The sequence below is a fragment of the Tursiops truncatus genome, chromosome 8 (assembly GCF_011762595.2).
Source record: "Tursiops truncatus isolate mTurTru1 chromosome 8, mTurTru1.mat.Y, whole genome shotgun sequence".
Taxonomy (NCBI): domain Eukaryota; kingdom Metazoa; phylum Chordata; class Mammalia; order Artiodactyla; family Delphinidae; genus Tursiops; species Tursiops truncatus.
Window position 1 is genome coordinate 74,625,029 of NC_047041.1, and position 18,056 is coordinate 74,643,084.

The 18,056-nt window shown below is 38.2% G+C and overlaps 1 protein-coding gene across 18 annotated transcripts in view; it reads left to right on the forward strand.

The window, feature by feature from the left end:
• GAS2 (growth arrest specific 2) overlaps window positions 1-18,056 on the forward strand; it is a 153,633-nt gene that overhangs the window by 23,155 nt on the left and 112,422 nt on the right. For 11 of the 18 annotated variants that reach the window (XR_012333486.1, XM_073808700.1, XM_073808711.1 and 8 more), the window contains exon 2: window positions 5,701-5,776. The exons of 1 other annotated variant lie outside the window; for it this stretch is intronic. The gene's annotated coding sequence lies outside the window, so the exon portion shown is untranslated. Of the gene's footprint in view, window positions 1-2,999; window positions 3,434-5,700; window positions 5,777-10,881; window positions 10,900-10,919; window positions 11,192-18,056 lie in introns of those variants that run through there. 6 more of the 18 variants (XM_073808701.1, XM_073808712.1, XM_019948441.3 and 3 more) reach the window with 5 other exon arrangements.

Consider the following 18,056-nt stretch of genomic DNA (forward strand, 5'->3'; position numbering starts at 1 on the left):
AACGTTTACTTGAGATTTTTCTTGTTTCTTGAGGTAGGCTTGTATAGCTATAAAATTCCCTGTTAGAACTGCTTTTCCTGCATCCCATAGGTTTTGGATCATCGTGTTTTCATTGTCATTTGTCTCTAGGTATTTTTTGATTTCCTCTTTGATTTCTTCAGTGATGTCTTGGTTATTTAGTATCGTATTGTTTAGCAGCCATGTGTTTGTGTTTTTTACGTTTTTTCCCTGTAATTGATTTCTAATCTCATAGCGTTGTGGTCAGAAAAGATTCTTGATATGATTTCAATTTTCTTAAATTTACTGAGGCTTGATTTGTGACCCAAGATGTGATCTATCCTGGACAATGTTCCGTGCACACTTGAGAAGAAAGTGTAATCTGCTGTTTTTGGATGGAATGTCCTATAAATATCAATTAAATCTATCTGGTCTATTGTGTTATTTAAAGCTTCTCTTTCCTTATTTATTTTCATTTTGGATGATCTGTCCATTGGTGTAAGTGAGGTGTTAAAGTCCCCCACTCTAATTTTGTCACTGTTGATTTCCTCTTTTATAGCTGCTAGCAGTTGCCTTATGTATTGAGGTGCTTCTGTATTGGGTGCATATATATTTATAATTGTTACATCTTTTTCTTGGATTGATCCCTTGATCATTATGTAGTGTCCTTCCTTGTCTCTTGTAACATTCTTTATTTTAAAGTCTATTTTATCTGATATGAGTATAGCTACTCCTGCTTTCTTTTGATTTCCATTTGCATGGAATATCTTTTTCCATCCCCTCACTTTCAGTCTATATGTGTCCCTATGTCTGAAGTGGGGCTCTTGTAGACAGCATATATATGGGTCTTGTTTTTGTATCCATTCAGCAAGCCTGTGTCTTTTGGTTGGAGCATTTAATCCATTCATGTTTAAGGTAATTATCGATATGTATGTTCCTATGACCATTTTCTTAATTGTTTTGGGTTTGTTTTTGTAGGTCCTTTTCTTCTCTTGTGTTTCCCACTTAGAGACATTCCTTTAGCATTTGTTGTAGAGCTGGTTTAGTGGTGCTGAATTCTCTTAGCTTTTGCTTGTCTGTAAAGCTTTTGCTATCTCCATTGAATCTGAATGAGATCCTTGCCGAGTAGAATAATCTTGGTTGTAGATTCTTCCCTTTCATCACTTTAAGTATATCATGCCCCTCCCTTTTGGCTTGTAGAGTTTCTGCTGAGAAATCAGCTGTTAACCTTATGGGAGTTCCCTTGTATGTTATTTGTCAATTTTCCCTTGCTTTCAATAATTTTTCTTTGTCTTTAATTTTTGCCAATTTGATTACTATGTGTATTGGCGTTCTTCTTCTTGGGTTTATCCTGTATGGGACTCTCTGTACTTCCTGGACTTGGGTGGCTATTTCCTTTTCCATGTGAGGGAAGTTTTCGACTGTAATCTCTTCATATATTTTCTCTGGTCCTTTCTCTCTCTCTTCTCCTTCTGGGACCCCGATAATGTGAATGTTGTTGCATTTAATGTTGTCCCAGAGGTCTCTTAGGCTGTCTTCATTTCTTTTCATTCTTTTTTCTTTATTCTGTTCCACAGCAGTGAATTCCACCATTCTGTCTTCCAGGTCACTTATCCATTCTTCTGCCTCAGTTATTCTGCTATTGATTCCTTCTAGTTTAGTTTTCATTTCAATTATTGTATTTTTCATCTCTGTTTGTTTGCTGTTTAATTCTTCTAGGTGTTTGTTAAACATTTCTTGCATCTTCTCGATCTTTGCCTCCATTCTTTGTGCAAGGTCCTGGATCATCTTCACTATTATTATTCTGAATTCTTTTTCTGGAAGGTTCCCTATCTCCACTTCATTTAGTTGTTTTTCTGGGGTTTTATCTTGTTCCTTCATCTGGTATATAGCCCTCTGCCCTTTCATGTTGTCTATCTTTCTGTGAATGTGGTTTTTGTTCCACAGGCTGCAGGATTGTAGTTTTTCTTGCTTATGTTGTCTGCCCTGTGGTGGATGAGGCTACCTAAAAGGCTTGATGCAAGGGACTGGTGGTGGGTAGAGCTGACTGTTGCTCTGGTGGGCAGAACCCAGTAAAACTTTAATCCACTTGACTGTTGATGGGTGGGGCTGGGTTCCCTCCCTGTTGGTTGTTTGGCCTGAGGCAACCCAACACTGGAGCCTACCTGGGCTCTTTGGTGGGGCTAATGACAGACTCTGGGAGGGCTCACGCCGAGGAGTACTTCCCAGAACTTCTGCTGCCAGTGTCCTTGTCCCCATGGTGAAACAGAGCCACCCCCCGTCTCTGCAGGGTACCTTCCCAAACTAGCAGGTAGGTCTGGTTCAGTCTCTGCCGCGGTCACTGCTCCTTCCCCTGGGTCCTGATGTGCACACTACTTTTTGTGTGCCCTCCAAGAGTGGAGTCTCTGTTTCCCCCAATCCTACCTATCGAAGTCCTACAATCAATTCCCACTAGGCTTCAAAGTCTGATTCTCTAAGAATTCCTCCTCCCATTGCCGGACCCCCAGGTTGGGAAGCCTTACGTGGGGCTCAGAACCTTCACGCCAGTGGGTGGACTTCTGTTGTATAAGTGTTTGCCAGTCTGTAAGTCACCCACCCACGAGTTATGGGATTTTATTTTACTGTGATTAGACCCCTCCTACCATCTCATTGTGGCTTTTCCTGTGTCTTTGGATGTGGAGTATCTTTTTTTGGTGAGTTCCAGTGTCTTCCTGTCGATGATTGTCCAGCAGCTAGTTGTGATTCTGGTGTTCTCGCAAGAGGGAGTGAGAGCACGTCCTTCTACTCCACTGTCTTGGTTCCTCCTCTCCACAATGTTGCTGAAAGTCTTAAGGATTACGGAGCGTTTAAATCAGCACCAATGCTCCTTTTCACCTATTTCTCCTGTGATGGTTAATTTTATGTGTCATTTTGACTGGGCCTCAGGGTTCCTAGATATTTGGTAAAACATTATTCTGTGTGTCTCTGTGAGAATGTTTTTGGATGAGATTAGCATTTAAATTGGTAGACTGAGTAAAGCAGATTGACCTCCCTAATGTGAATGGGCCTCATCCAATCAGTTGAGGACTTTATTAGAATAAAAAGGCTGAATCTCCCCAGAGTAAGAGAGAATTTCTCCTACCTGACTGACTTTGAAGTGGAACATTACCCTTTTCCTGCCTTCAGATTCAGACTGAAACCTTGCCTCTTCCTGGTTCTTGAACCTGCTTGCCTTCCGAGTGGAACTACATCATCAGATCTGGGACTCCAGGTTGCCTGCTCACCCTGCAGATCTTGGGACCTGTTGGCATCCGTAATCACATGAGCCAATTCTGTATAATAAACATCTTTCAGTCTCTGGGCTGTTCAGTCTGCTCAGGCTGCAGGAGCCAATTAGGAAGATGCCTTCCTTGACTCTCGTCTGTCCTCTCCTGCAGCTAAAGCCAAAAGAAAAGAGGTAATTTCACGTAGAGTTTGAAACCTTCTCTTGACTTTTCCTGCTCAGAAGCTTTTTCTCAATGTCTTCTGCTGTGTTCTTAGTGTGAGTTCTTTTTCACACTGCTGTAAGGGATTTAACGTAATTCTATGTGATGTGGAACCCTCAGCACCAGGGGCAGCTCATCCGGTTGAGTTAGGGTACCTGACGGAAACAGTCTCCTCTTTTCAAACATGATTTAACTTTTTTGTCAGAGTATTTTATTATTACCTTTAAACATTTTAGCATACATTTATTTAATGTGTAGACTCTCCCCCCTCCTTAAAAGAAGGAAAAAAGAAAGCAAGGATGGAAGGAAGGAAGGAAAGAAGGAAGAGCGGAAGGAAAGAAGGAAGAGCGGAAGGAAGGAAAGAAGGAAGAGCGGAAGGAGGGAAATGAACACAGACTTTCAAATCAGTCAAACTCAGACATGAATCTGACTCTTAACCTGTGCAGTTTAATAGTTCATTTTTCCTATTAACCTATGATCTGGTCCTGCAACTTCATCTTTATATAAAAATTACACAGGGCTTCCCTGGTGGCGCAGTGGTTGAGAGTCCGCCTGCCGATGCAGGGGACACGGGTTCGTGCCCCGGACCGGGAAGATCCCGCATGCCGTGGAGCAGCTGGGCCCGTGAGCCATGGCCGCTGAGCCTACGCGTCCGGAGCCTGTGCTCCACAACGGGAGAGGCCACAGCAGTGGGAGGCTCGTGTACCGCAAAAAAAAATTACACAGAGGTTCAGAATGACTCTCCATGGAGAGTCAATAATTCCAATTAGACTCCTGATCTCTGGGAGCAGACCATTTATTTGTTTGTAACTTAGTTACAATTCCAAATATTTTTAGGTCTTGATTTAAGCTTCACTAAACTGAAGCTTTCATAAACTAGGAAAAAAGCCTTGGTATTATGACTTCATTTTATTCTTTAATCCACTTGTAACACTGTATTATAACTTGGCATTTTGATATTTTCATGTTTTGGTTTTTTTAATCTACATGCAAACAGATTTTATTAACATTTAAATAAGATGACTATTACATAGAAGTACATGGTATTTGAAATGCTTTTCATAGGATCAGAATATTTATTTTAAAAAACCAATCTCTATAAAGATAAGGACAAAGTATTAGGCAATAACCAAGATGTCTTTGTAAATCATCAGTAGTATTTTGTAATTAATTTCCCATTCATAATTTGAAATTGCCTCTTAAATAAAAGGAGTAACAAATCAAAAAAAAATTACACAGAGGAAGTGGAGAATGAATGATTAAATAACGAATGAAAAAAACATGGATATCTAAAAGGGTATAAAATGGAATGTCATAAAGTGGGGAGGAGAGAAAGATTCAGAGAAAGGACACATAAAATTCGCTGATCTTCTGTATTTTTAATGATGAGAATTTCCTTATCCCAGGGGATTATTATAATGAGTAAATAAGATGATTTAGGCCGTCAATTAATAATAAAATACCTAACCTTAATTTCACACTTGTATGTCAGACAGTAAACTAAATATTTTACATGTATTATTTTATATAATGCTCAAGACATGCCTATGAGAGGGGCTATTTGTTAACCCCACTTCACAGTTGTGGAAACTTATAGTTAGAAAGGTTAAGTAATTTGCCTATAATTTTCAGCAAGTAAGTGGAGAAGCTAGAACTTGACCCTGGTTTTATCTGTCTCCAAATCTGGACTCTTAGTTATTATTTCAACTGCGGTAACTATTATTAGTACAATTTAATATGTCTCTTCCTTGGCAGCTTTGGTGGGAATAATGGCTGGTGAAATCTCTTTGCAAATGGCTCTAGAGTCCAAGTGGCTTTGGCGACAGCAGCAGGATGGCAACACTTCCTTCTGCCAAGAGAAGCCCCACCGACCCTGACCCCTTCCTGGTGTCAGAGTATCTCTCCACATCTCTCACTTTGAGTTAGGTGTGCTACATTTCTTGGCATATTGCCTGGTCTACTATTTGGTACTAGAAAAGCCCTTTGATGAGATAAATTTAAGAGCCATTTCTCTAAATGCTTCATATAAATCAGCAGTGGCAAAGATTCCATATTTGTGAACTAAGTTATAGTTTCAGTAATGGAAATTTCAGCAAGTTTTCTCATCCTTCAACAAAATACAGATGATCCTCAGCTTATGATGGTTCAAATTATGATTTTTTGACTTTAAGATGGTGCCAAAGTGAAATGCATTCAGTAGAAACCAGACTTCAAATTTTGAATTTTTATCTTTTCCCAGGCTAGTGATATGCAGTACGTTACTCTCTCATGATGCCGGGCAGCCGCAGCTCCCAGACAGCCATGTGATCACTACTGTAAGCAACCAATACTTTTACAACCATCCTTTACCCATACAGCCATTCTGTTTTTCACTTTCAGCACAGTATTCAATCAATTTCATGAAATATTAAATACTTTATTATAAAATAGGCTTTGTGTTAGATGATTTTGTCCAACTGTAGGCTAAGGTAAGTGTTCTGAGCATGTTTAATGTAGGTTAGGTATATTACATGTATTTTTGACTTATGACATTTTCAACTTACAATGATGTGTTTATCGGGATGTAACCCCACCATAAGCGGAGGAAGAGCTGTAATCCTAAATTTATCATTATCAGGATTAAAAATAAATGGATAACTGGACCGCGGTCTACCTGCAATAGAGTCCCAAGAAATGTGACAGTAAAATTTCGCCTATAATGTAAATTTTTCTATTCACAATGATGCAAAATTAATAGCTGGTGCCATCTTTACAGAGGAATTTCCATTTAGTTCCCTTTTGATGGGCATAGTCCTTCCTTCCTGTATTTGTCCCATCACCCAGTGACACCCGATTTTTCCCTTTCAGATATTCAGTGGTTTTATGGTTCATTTATTTACTCATTCAATCATTCAACACCCTTGGGTTTGGTGCTGTGCTGAGCACTTGATAGGTAACTAGTTTCTGCTTTCCAGGGACTCACAGTTTAGTAGAGGAGATACATGCATACGAAAATAATTGTGATACTATGTCCTAAATGAGATATAAAAGAAATGGAAAAATTCCCAGAGCACTGGACCCAGAGGCATAGCAGTATTTTGTCAGGGAGATCAAGAGAACCACAAAGAGGATGACGATTAAGCTGGTCCTGGGAGAATGAATCTGATTTCTTCAAAGGGAGAAAGTTAAAGGTGAAGATCATTCAAGTCAGCATGAGCAAAGACATGGAGGTATGAGGTGTACAATGTTTGGGATATTGTGACGGACATCACATCGTCTACCTCTGAGACTATATATGCACGTCTGTTTTGTTCTTTATAATGAAACCATCTGTTCATTGATGCCCTACCTCCATTTTGATGGATCTTCTCCTTAGCTTAGTTTCTAAGTCAGATTTCTTTTTCAAATTGTGGGCTTTGAAATAAATTTAGCAATTCCCCAACAACATCTCTTTTCAACTGAATGGCATAGAAAAGACTAGAATAAAGCCAAACAGAAAAATAACAGAGTGCATTAACTGAGGAAGGTAAGTACTGTTTTGTGAACCATGTTTTGGTTGTGTGTCTGAGTGTGTTTTTATGTGTCTGTTCCATAATATATTTCTTATTGTGGGTCACAATAAAAAAAGTTTGAAAGCCACTGAAGTAGTAATATTTTCTATTACTTTTCATTGCACTCATAGTATTGGTTATGATTAAACCTTGAGTCCAAGTCAACCTTGATTTTTAATGAAGTGACAAGTGACACAGACTGACCTCATTTATAAGCCTGGCACACAGGCAAGCATCTGTTTTACTGAACTCTAGTTGCATTTAACCAGATGAAATTATTCTAACTTGGGGATGAAACCATCATTTATAATGGTATTTTAACATTATTTTTCTATTCCAAGTTCCAAACTATTAAATTAAAGACAATATATAAAAATCTAACCAATTAGCAGTAAGCTTCTTAAGAGATTGGCTTCTTCTATAATGGTCATTTGTTCATTCAACAATTATTTACTGAGTGCCTACTCTATGCTCAATGGTATTTTAGATACTGGAGATGACAGTCGTGTAAAAGAAAGAGAAGGTTATAAAAGTAAAAATATTTTATCTTAAACATTCATATTAAGTTCGAGCTTCTTGCAATTAGGATGGCATGATATTTTAATAAAAGATTTTGAAACAAGCCACACAAATATTTGGAAAAATAAAAAGCACAACTCCAACCTACACAAGAAAAATCACATAACAGGATATATTTCATAGGATATTTTAAAACTAGACAAGATAGATGGCATATTTCATAAAATGATTTCAATCTATCCCCTGTATAAAAATTAGAAGACATATGGTCATATATAACACACAGTTTGCAAAAATATGCGTCTTCCCAGTAGGGAACAGATATCTGTGCTACTGTTGTGTTGTACTTATAAAGTTTAAAGTTCTCCGTTGAGAGTAAAGCAATAGATTTTTTAAAGTTGCATATCAAACTGAGAGTATATCTTGAATTTTCCCGTGAAATTTCTCCCATTTAATTCATTCTTTGTAGTTTTATACATGAATACTGATAAAAAGTAATAGCATTGACTTTTTATCCCTAACAGTATTTGTAATTTCCATACTAGGACTTATAAAATCCATTTTGTTTGCCTTATGAGATTTAAAAAAATTTATTTCAGTGTAAGTCAACTGAAGGCCTGTATCATGGGCCAAGATGCTAGCTAGGTAGGGAAATACCAACATATTTTACATCACTGATAAACTATTTCAATAAAACATAAATAAATGTTTTCACTTATTACATTGCTTTATGCATTTCTTCAGCACCATTACATGTCTTCATGCTGCTTTCTGTATCATTTTTCTCACTTGCTTCTAAAGCTATCACTTGCCATCTTTAAGTGCCCTTTCAAAGCTATTTAGGGATATAAGAATGTCTTGGTCACCCTTGGAAATTTATTTTACTTTAATCTAGTGTCTCTTCCCACATAATTTATTTCAAAATTCCTGATAATCTCCATCATCTATTGAAGGTTTGTCCCACTTTTCAGAATAAGGGCATTTATATTATTTCCATGAGTGGGGGGTGAGGGGTGAGGGGTGAGGCGAGGCTAACCTATAAATGAGGAAAAAAATACTTTTATTGCTCATTTTAAACATATATGTATATATTCATATATATACCCACATATATATATTTACATTTAGAAAAAGGCACAGTTCATATTGAAGACAATGTTGAAGGTTTAGAACACTGAAAAACGTAGTAACCCAGGAATTCTTAATATAAAGTCTTCAAAACTGTGATAACTTAAAAAGGAAAACAATACTATGTTTTCTTTAAATTTGGCTTTACTTTTCCTTTTTATGCCATTATGTTTCAAGAATGTATTTAGACATTTTTCACCCCGTTAGGTGAGGCATTCGCTTCCTTCACCTCACATCAGGGAGGTTATCATTGAGTCAGTTGCACTATGGTTTCCTAAGACAAATATGTTTAGGTTGAGACCAAGGCAAGAAAATTCTTGGATGAAAAGATTTTCTGACAAATTTTTATAAGTGACTGATTGGAATACATAAGTATAAATTTGATTTAAAAAACACAAAATAAAGATCAAATGGAAATTGTTACAAATGCTGAAAAAAATTTAAATGAAAACACTACTTTGCTGCCTCTTCAGAAATCTTTTGTATTACTTCTCTTTTGTCACCAAAAGAATACTCAGCACAACTCATAGATGCTAAGGGAGAAAATACATATTTCTCCTAGTGTTATCCTTTTGGCTTTTGCTAAAAAGGAAAGAGGATCTGATATAAGGCAGAATTTAAAATTAAAAATACCTGGAAGAAAGGGGCATGAAAGGGAGTAATTTGAACGATTATGTTCTCCCAAAGCTTCTGGAAGCCTCCTTATTTTCCCAAACTGGGTTTAACATTGTCCCTTAGTCAACAAAAATATTGTCTTTACACTTTGCTTTTTATAATGTCAATATTGAATAATGTGACAAGAATATTTATATAGAAAGGAGACTATGAGCTTTTGAAAATCTAGGTGTTAAACTTTTTGAACTCTTATACCCTGAAGATATTGAAATTAACATTTATTGGCTGATGATATTTTGATCATGAAGAATTATCAAGGATGTTTGATTTTACTTAAATTTTATAGGTTCAGAAACTAAGAGTTCTTTGTTGGGCCTGTAGTAACACTCAGATCTATCTGGTTAAATTTTGAAAATTTTTATTATCAGAATGATTGCTCAAATTCATCAGTAACCTGTTCTGTATGTTTTGTTGTTCTCGTTGATGTATATCTAAGCAGTAAGATAGGCCTTTTTATAATGCTGTTTCTCCTTAAAATGAGGAATGGCTCTTTTCCCTTTCTTCCGGGAAGCCTAAGGAGGAATATGGAGCTAACTGCAGTACCCAACTGAACTAAAATAAAAAGCTTGGAGTTCAGCGCCAGCAAACTTTTCCATCTGTTTTCTTCCCTTCTTCATTATTTGCACCGCTAGCTACTACAACCAAAGAACTGATGCAGTTTCTAGCTGTTTTAGAGCAGATAACCATTTCCAGATGAAAGCAATAAGTACAAAATGCATTTTTTTCAGTTATATCTAAAATTACCCACATCAGTTTGCTATTATCCATCCACAGGTAGTTTCTATTTTTGGGGGGAGGTGGGGGGGAGGCTGGGCTGGGTGTGTTGGTACATTGCTCACCATCTTAAACATGATATCCAAGAGAGGACTAGAATACCTGTGCCACACGATCATTGGATAGAAATGCTTGTGAAACTGATGAACATGGAAACGACAACAACAAAAAAGTATGATCATTTTCACCTACACTCCACGGAAAGTAGTAACCTGAGGCGATTAGGACACTCAACAAGAGGTCACATGTCTATTAGAGGTGAAGCAGACACTTGAACATCTGTCTGCTTCATGGGGAGACTTTTCGTCTCAGAATACATACCCTAATAAACAACAGTTGGAGAAAATTGTCTATGACATTCAACATAATACTGAGCTGAGGCTGAGAGAAGGAAGGGTGGAACTGTATTTCCTTTTGTAAAGCGAAAACAGCCGTGAAATACAGCCTCTTCTAAAGTCTGATATTTAAAGGGAGTTGTAAGAAATCAAATTGTTCAATTTTAACGAAGAGTGGCCCAAGTTACTGGCAAGCTCACGCCTCCGAGTCTGCAAAATCACTGACCAGGAAAGCAAAACCTTCCCAACACCCAATTTTAATATTGTGCTAAAGCCACTGACTTTGTTAAAACCTCCGAGTTAAATATGATCCCCTCCCCACCGCTCTCCCCCGCCCTTTAGGTTAGTGTTTGGGGGACCGGGAGGGGGCCGGAGCTTGGCCCCAACCTCGGAATTGCTGCCAAGGGCTTGTAATACAATCTCTCCCCGTTTGAAGGGTAAATCAGTGTCAATTGCGTTTGCTGTCCACCAGAAAAAGTAAGCATTTTACTTCCGCTCGGTCTATGTGGACTGATGAAATGTAGGAAATCTGTTTCTGGCAGGGGGAAAAAATCGTTTTCCCAAACAGCACCGAGAGGAGCCATCAGAGAAGTATGAAGAGGGGCAGCGCGGCTGGAGCTGCTGCCGCTGCCGCCGGGCTGGTGGGGTGCGGAGAGCGGCTGCCGCAGGACCCGCGCCGGGAGGGGGCCGGCCCCGAGACGCTGCAGGAGCCGAGCCGGGAGCCCCGGTGCCCCTGAGAGCCGCCAGCAGCCCAGCTCCGGACGCGGGGGTGAGCAGGCGGGCGGGCCCCGCTCTCCGCCGCCGTTGCCGCGGCGTGAGCGCTCTGCAGCCCGGCTTGCGGAGCCCCGGCCTCTGCTGCACGGCTGGCGGCAGGGGAGGGGGGCCGTCGTTGCCAGTAACGTCGGGCACGCGGCTGGGAAGGGTGGAGAGCCTCGGACAGCCGGACGGGCTGTGGCGCTCGGTGTGTGGTCACTGCAGTGGGTGACTCTCTGACTCCCTGGAAGCGACCATGTGTTCCTCATCCCTATTGTGGAACAGTCCAAATGACCGCCGCAACGAAGAAACCCGCTGGGGCGGCTCAGCCAACCGGGGACAGGAGTGAGGATTTCTCATTAGCACAACGATTGTAAAGACACACATATGCATTTCGTGCAGAGGGTCTCTGTCTGCATGCTCAGCGTTGTCCCTTATTGAGGAGAGGAAAGCGGAGGGGGGATGGTCTTAATGGATTGATCCTTATTGCTTTACTTGAGTCAAGGAGGCCGGGAGGGGGGGAAAGAGCACGACACGCGTGATTTGGGGTGATGCTGTCTTCCACTGATGAGTTTGACAGAGTCGAGCTTTTGCTACGTGAATAAACAAACGCTAGGCTAGCCTATGAATCAACCCCCTTTGGGGCGATTTTTTTTGCCTGGTATTGTTCTTCTCGTCCAAAGAGCAAGGTTTTGGAATCTGAAATTATTTGGGGAGCACAGGAGCCAACTTGGCTTTGGAGGCATTAACGATTCTGGCAAGATTAAATTCTATCAGCCTAATAAATTGCCATTAGCCTAGTCCAGACATCCGAAGTTTCTACTGTCATGAATAGAGGGGAAGCAAAAGCAGGGGTTAACAGATTCTGTCTTCTACCTTTCAGTACAATTGGGGTGTGTGTGTGGGGCGGGGGGATTGTCCACTTTCCTCCAGTTAACCTTTTGGGAAATCAAAACCTTTCCTCTCTCCCACCTTCTTCATCTTCATCCTCTTACCGTGAAGAGTTTGCAAAACTTTACTGTCTCTCTTGTAAACTCCTCCCTCTCCCCAAGCACCCTCTCCTACAAAGCTAGATCAACTATGGGAGATCTTATGCCCAGGAAATAAGATCTGCATGTGCACAGGAACACCCATTAGGCCTCCTAGTGTTAAATAAAGGCTCAGACAGGTCGGAGGTGCCAGCCAGGCAGAGGAAATCCACCTTTTCTCCTCACCTACCCCCTGAGATTCACAGAGACAAGGCTGAGGAGGCCTCTGCTCACTGGTTTTCTTCCCTAACATCTTAGCAGTGTGGAAGCTGATTAACTCCAGCTGGATCTGGTTTGCCCAGCCTGTCTTTGAAATTGATCAATGAGTTCCTTCTCGAGGAATGCTCCCCCCTAACTGTGGAGGAGGAGGTGGTGACTGTGGCAGTCCTCTCCAGCATGGGCATCTTGGTTCTCAGTGCCTAAGACAAGGTAAGGGACAGATATCTGAGGCATGGGACAGGCAGCCTTTGCAATGCACCTTGCAGCTTTAGTACACGGTTCCCTGAGTGGGCTCTGAAAGGGAAAGGTAGCTTGTATTTCAGCCTGTGTGCTACTGAATTTGGGGCTTAGTTCTTCATTTTAGTGTTACACACCATTCTTTTGTGATGTGGACTGTGCTTTGCTGGGAAATAAACTCACAAGGCAAAATTTATTTCATCTGGTACAAAAGGTACTGTGATTGCCACTGAGTGTCCTAGTATCTTGGTAAGAAATTTTAGTTAAACTTGCAGGTATGGAAGAATGTCAGGTCTTATATTAATCCTAAGTATGTTATGCATAATTTTAGAATTTTGCTTCAAGCCTGCAAGCCTGCTTTATATTTATAGACTTCGGGAGCCTTTGGAAGGCCAAAGTTACCTTGGTTGAAACCAAATAATGAGGCTCTAACAGTTTGTTTGCAGAGGGAGTTGTTAAAACTGGAGCTGATGTTAAGGTAATTTCGGTATCTTTGTGGTTTTGATATGGTGGCACAGAGATCCCGCTGTTTCTTTTAATTTCTCCTGGACGACTATCAAGATTTTCCACTCAGTGTTTTCTGACTAGAGAAAAGAATTGGAGTAAAGGTAGAAAATATCTCTTGGCAAAAAGAGTAAGATGCTTGTGTAATTTTTCTGTCCTAAATGCTTTCAGAGTCAAAGCAACTGAGTTTTTGCTAATGCTCTCCCCTTACATGAGAGTACATATATATTCAACAGAATGTAGAACTCTGCTAGCTCTCAACTACACTATAGTTACGTAAAACAGAAATCTTTTTATTGCAAACAACACACACATGGACACACACACAACAACATCTTCTTATGAATTAAGATTTACTTAATCAACTTAGGTTAAATTTTGATGTAAGTCCTCAAACATCCTAATCAATTAAATGGCTTTCAGGTGATTTTCTATTCAAATTAAGTTTGAAATTAATCTGGTAGGGGTCCAGAAACCTGAGCTAAATTGTTTGGAAGAATACTTTAGTATAATTTAAAAAAAAAAAACTTAAAAATCTCTAATGCCAAGAAAATATAAGAAATTAGTTCCCACTCAGTCTTAATATTTTGGTCATGATTTGAGAAGGAATTATTATTGTAGGTATACCATCATTTGGTTCAAGACAACTCATCATGGGGCTGCAAAATAAGAAAAAGATTCCTGGAAAAGAGTTAGCATTCCTTGAGTTTGGGCACCAGAAGGGCTGAGTAGGGTACTTTTAATGACTAACTAGACTTGTTACTTAGGCCAAAATGTCTTAGGCTTCCAGTCCCTTATTAATAACCAGAAATTTGGCTGGTAAATCTTCTAAGGTCCATTTGAGTTTAAAGATTTTATTATATAATTAGAAAAACTAGTAACGAGTGTCATTTTGCCTTTACACTTGGCGCTTTTTAATTTCGGACAAGTTGCTCCCCTTAGCCAGAAGCAGAGGTCCATTTACAAGATCTAGAATTACCTTTCTGATTACATTTTGGACTTTTATTTTCTGTTCAGATTCTTAGGTTAAGATTTTACATTCATGACATTGGTTGAGAATATATAGCTTTGTAGATATATTATTGGCCAGCCAAAGTGAATCACATAGGCATAAAGAACTCAGAATGGTGAAAGAGCCATCTAGAGCTATCCTTGGTTGTTAATTCTTTGAGTCTAGTTTGAAAGATAGCATTTTCTCCTTCCAGATTATGGAAGGGTGTTTGGCTTAAGGTGTTTTTATTTTTTTTAATTGTAAAAGACAGTGTTATTGGCCTATAAACTTTGTTTTCTTAGTTGTTTCACACCCATAGCACACAAAACTGACTAGACAGAGGGGAGGTCGATGCTCTAAATCAGAACAAAGGTGACCTTTAGTGCAGGGACCCTTGACTGTGGGTTCATTAGCACTCTGTTTTAAATGGCCACAGTTAGGTGTCTTTGTGGGGGGGAAGGGTGTGGTGACATCCTTTCACATTTATTTTGAGAGGCATGGCATTCCCCTTTCTTAATAGCTTATGAGTCTTTGATGCCAAAATGAAGTATAATATGTTACCAAAATTTGTTTTTAAAAACATGTAAACTACCCATCTTGGAGTTCAGCATTTCACTCATCATCCTGGGAGTTTCATCCCTCTCAATATGAAGAAAACTTGGGATTTTCCATTATTTATGGTTTTATTTCATCAATTCTTTATCTGTTTTCATTTCTCCCCCTGGCTTTTGCCATTTCTTAGTTATCTAGAGTTCTACAAAATATTCCTATTTTTGTTACAGAATTTCTTTTCTTTTTAAAATAAGTCAGTGGAAGCTTTATTTTTGCATATTTCCTATGGTGATGATTTCAATTTAGCTAGTGTTTGTTGAATGTACAATATATGCCAAATACTGACACAAATATTTCATCTTCACACGTATATGTGAGGTGTTAACCTCCATTATACATACTGGAGAACTCAAGTACAAAGAGAAAAAGTCATATAACTAGGATAGAACAACTACTAAATGGCCAGGTAGTAGAGCCAGTATTTGACCCCAGGACTCCTGATTCCAGCTCTAATATTCTATTATTCACGCTTCTTAGCAGAATTTCATATCAGACAGTAGTGATATAATGTTTATCATTTTATTCTTATTTTTCTGTCTTTCCAATTTATTTTCCATGCAATATTGCGATACTTTTTTTATAATATGGCAACAAAGACTAGAGATAAACCAGAAACCATCTTGGTCATAATCGAAGCACACCTCTAGGTGGTGAAAAAGAATACTTTTTCCTCAGAGTCAAAACTATGTCTTCAACTGGGATTCTGGAACAACAGACTAAACAGAATCTTTGAAACATGTGATATTGTACTTATGGAGTCATTAATTTTTTCTTCTTCCCCTGGGCTGGTTCAAGTCTCATCATATTCATAATGGTTATTCCAGAATCACTTCTATGGAAAGAAAGAAAAAAATACACGCACACACATTCTTTGAAGAATTCTGTATTAAGTTTCTGCATGTTTTTCCCTTTAAGTTTTATTTTTCTGAATTCCAAATCCTGAGGGTTGAGTTATCCGTTTTTAGATAGACCCGTAAAGCTTGGAGAAGCCATAGTCTGAAGAAGGCATACAAGCATTTGAATCCTTACTCCTTTTTTCAAAGCGATTGGCTTTGCTTAGTAATTACTGAAGTTACTTATCAAGCTTTTTAAATATTTAGGTTGTATGAATTTTAATAGTAACATCTTTCAGTATTTAGATATGTTATACAAAAAAAGAAGTTTCTCTTTCTCCAAAACCTATTTTTTTCTTCAAGTCAGTGTATCATTTCATTTCCTGTCTTAAAAGCTACCCCTTGGTATCTCTGGTGGTTTTCGAAGATGTTTGAATGAATTCAAAAGATCAGAAATGACCTTTGTCTTGTAATTTGTTCTTTGTGATCTAATTCAACTCATTCAGATGGATTAAACATTTGTTGAAAATTATAAAAGGTTTATAATCCTGTAGTGATCTTTTTATCTGGGTAATATAAATTTATTTGACCTTTGTTCACCGCAATTTAATCATTTCATTTGGAAACTGCTTCAACATGGGGTAATTCACACTCCAAATTTTGATCCGGCTAGCTGGGTCCATTTTCATCTTTTCTATTCATATCTCAGCTATATTTAAATCCAAGACCACCATGTAATGACTTTCAGCTAAACCATAGAGTCATGCCAAGTTTGATGGTGATTTAAAATGTGAAAAAAGGATCAGAAGAATTTGGATCAAAATCCTAATTTTTTTCAAAAGGGACTTAAACAGAAGAGTCCCTTAAACAGAAGAGTCCCTATCTATGACAGTGACTTAGGTGTCTACATATTTGGCATATGTTTCATTGTTTAACTACTGTCAGATGCTAATTACCCACTAAGCCTTCTTTCTCCTACCTTTGCCTCCTGGGAAAATATAACTGTTCTTTCTTTTTTTTCACTTTACATATAATTTTGATTATATACAAAGCAGCGTAACAAACATTGCTTAGTTATTCTTATTGTTTTAACTTAATGATCATCTGTAAATATTAGAAGATAGTTTAAATTACATTTCTGGCAAAATACAGGACAGACTACATGAGAAATAAATGTGCCACTGTCAAGGAAAATAAAAACTTCACTGTTTAGAAGCATTGAGGGGACAGATTGTGTCCCTCTGGCTCACTGAAACTGTTACATGCCATTAGGCTTACTGTAAACTATCCCTTGATGAATTCTTTGCTGGACAATGAGCTTACGAATCTGAGGTGTCTTCTTGCTTTTACAAAGCAAAATAGGACTCTGATGCTTAAATGGAAGTTGCAGAGAACATAATAGGATGTAGGTAAAGTTACTGAACTACCACATCTCACTTTCAGGAAAGTAGCGGGAGATATTGTGTCTTGAGAAGAAAGGCATTTTAGAGGTAACCCTTTTAAGATTTCAATTAGTTATTTAAATGTATGAATCATGTGCTTAAATGTATTATTACTTAAATGTTTGTTTCTGAGGCTAGCTAGCCTGTAGGAATCCTAACCAACTACTGGGAAATGTTTTGTTTTCCTGGGGTTGGACCTATTTTTTAAAGAACTGGGGCAAAAAATGTTTTAGCCTTCTGGTTTAGTCACAGGGTTTGGAGAATCTTTAGGACTTTATATGAATAATGTCATGATTAACTGCAAAAGAAAATAGACAATTGTGATCTTCTGGTCCCTGTAATGACAATTTAGTAGCATATGACAAGGTATATTAAAATGTTTCACATTTTCACTAGTTATTACTTTAGATGACTAGATATACAGAGATTTATGGAAGGTGTTTTCAAAGAAAACTTACAGTAATTTTTTTCTGCAAAAATTACTTCAAAGCATAATTTCTCTGGAAATTAAATTGTCTGTGCTTTTAAATTATATATTTATGACACTTTTTAGGTGTTTAACCATGTTCCCAGCAGTCTTTTCTAATGCTACAGCAAAATGTTTGTGAAACTGTCACATTTTACAGTTTTCTGAACACCAATGTCTTATTTTGTTTAAAAGCTGTCTTTAAAAGGCAAAAATTAACCGAGGCTAAGAGAATTAGAGTTTGAGATTAATTGGAAAAGAATGCTATGTAACGTTTCAAATGATAAAACTGACAAGGATATATACAACTTATACTGGTGAACTTAAAATACCATTAGTAATAAATATAGCTGAAAACCCCATTATATCATATAAATCTTACTTTTTGTCATTTGCAAACATCTTCATTTTCATTTCATTCAGTCATAATGCATTTGGTTATTTTATAGTCACTATTTGCATACAGAATGGAGTTCTACACATAAATTTATGAGTTTATTACCTTCCCGCTCCAATATTACATCTGTAGTTTTAGGTCCTATAAATAAT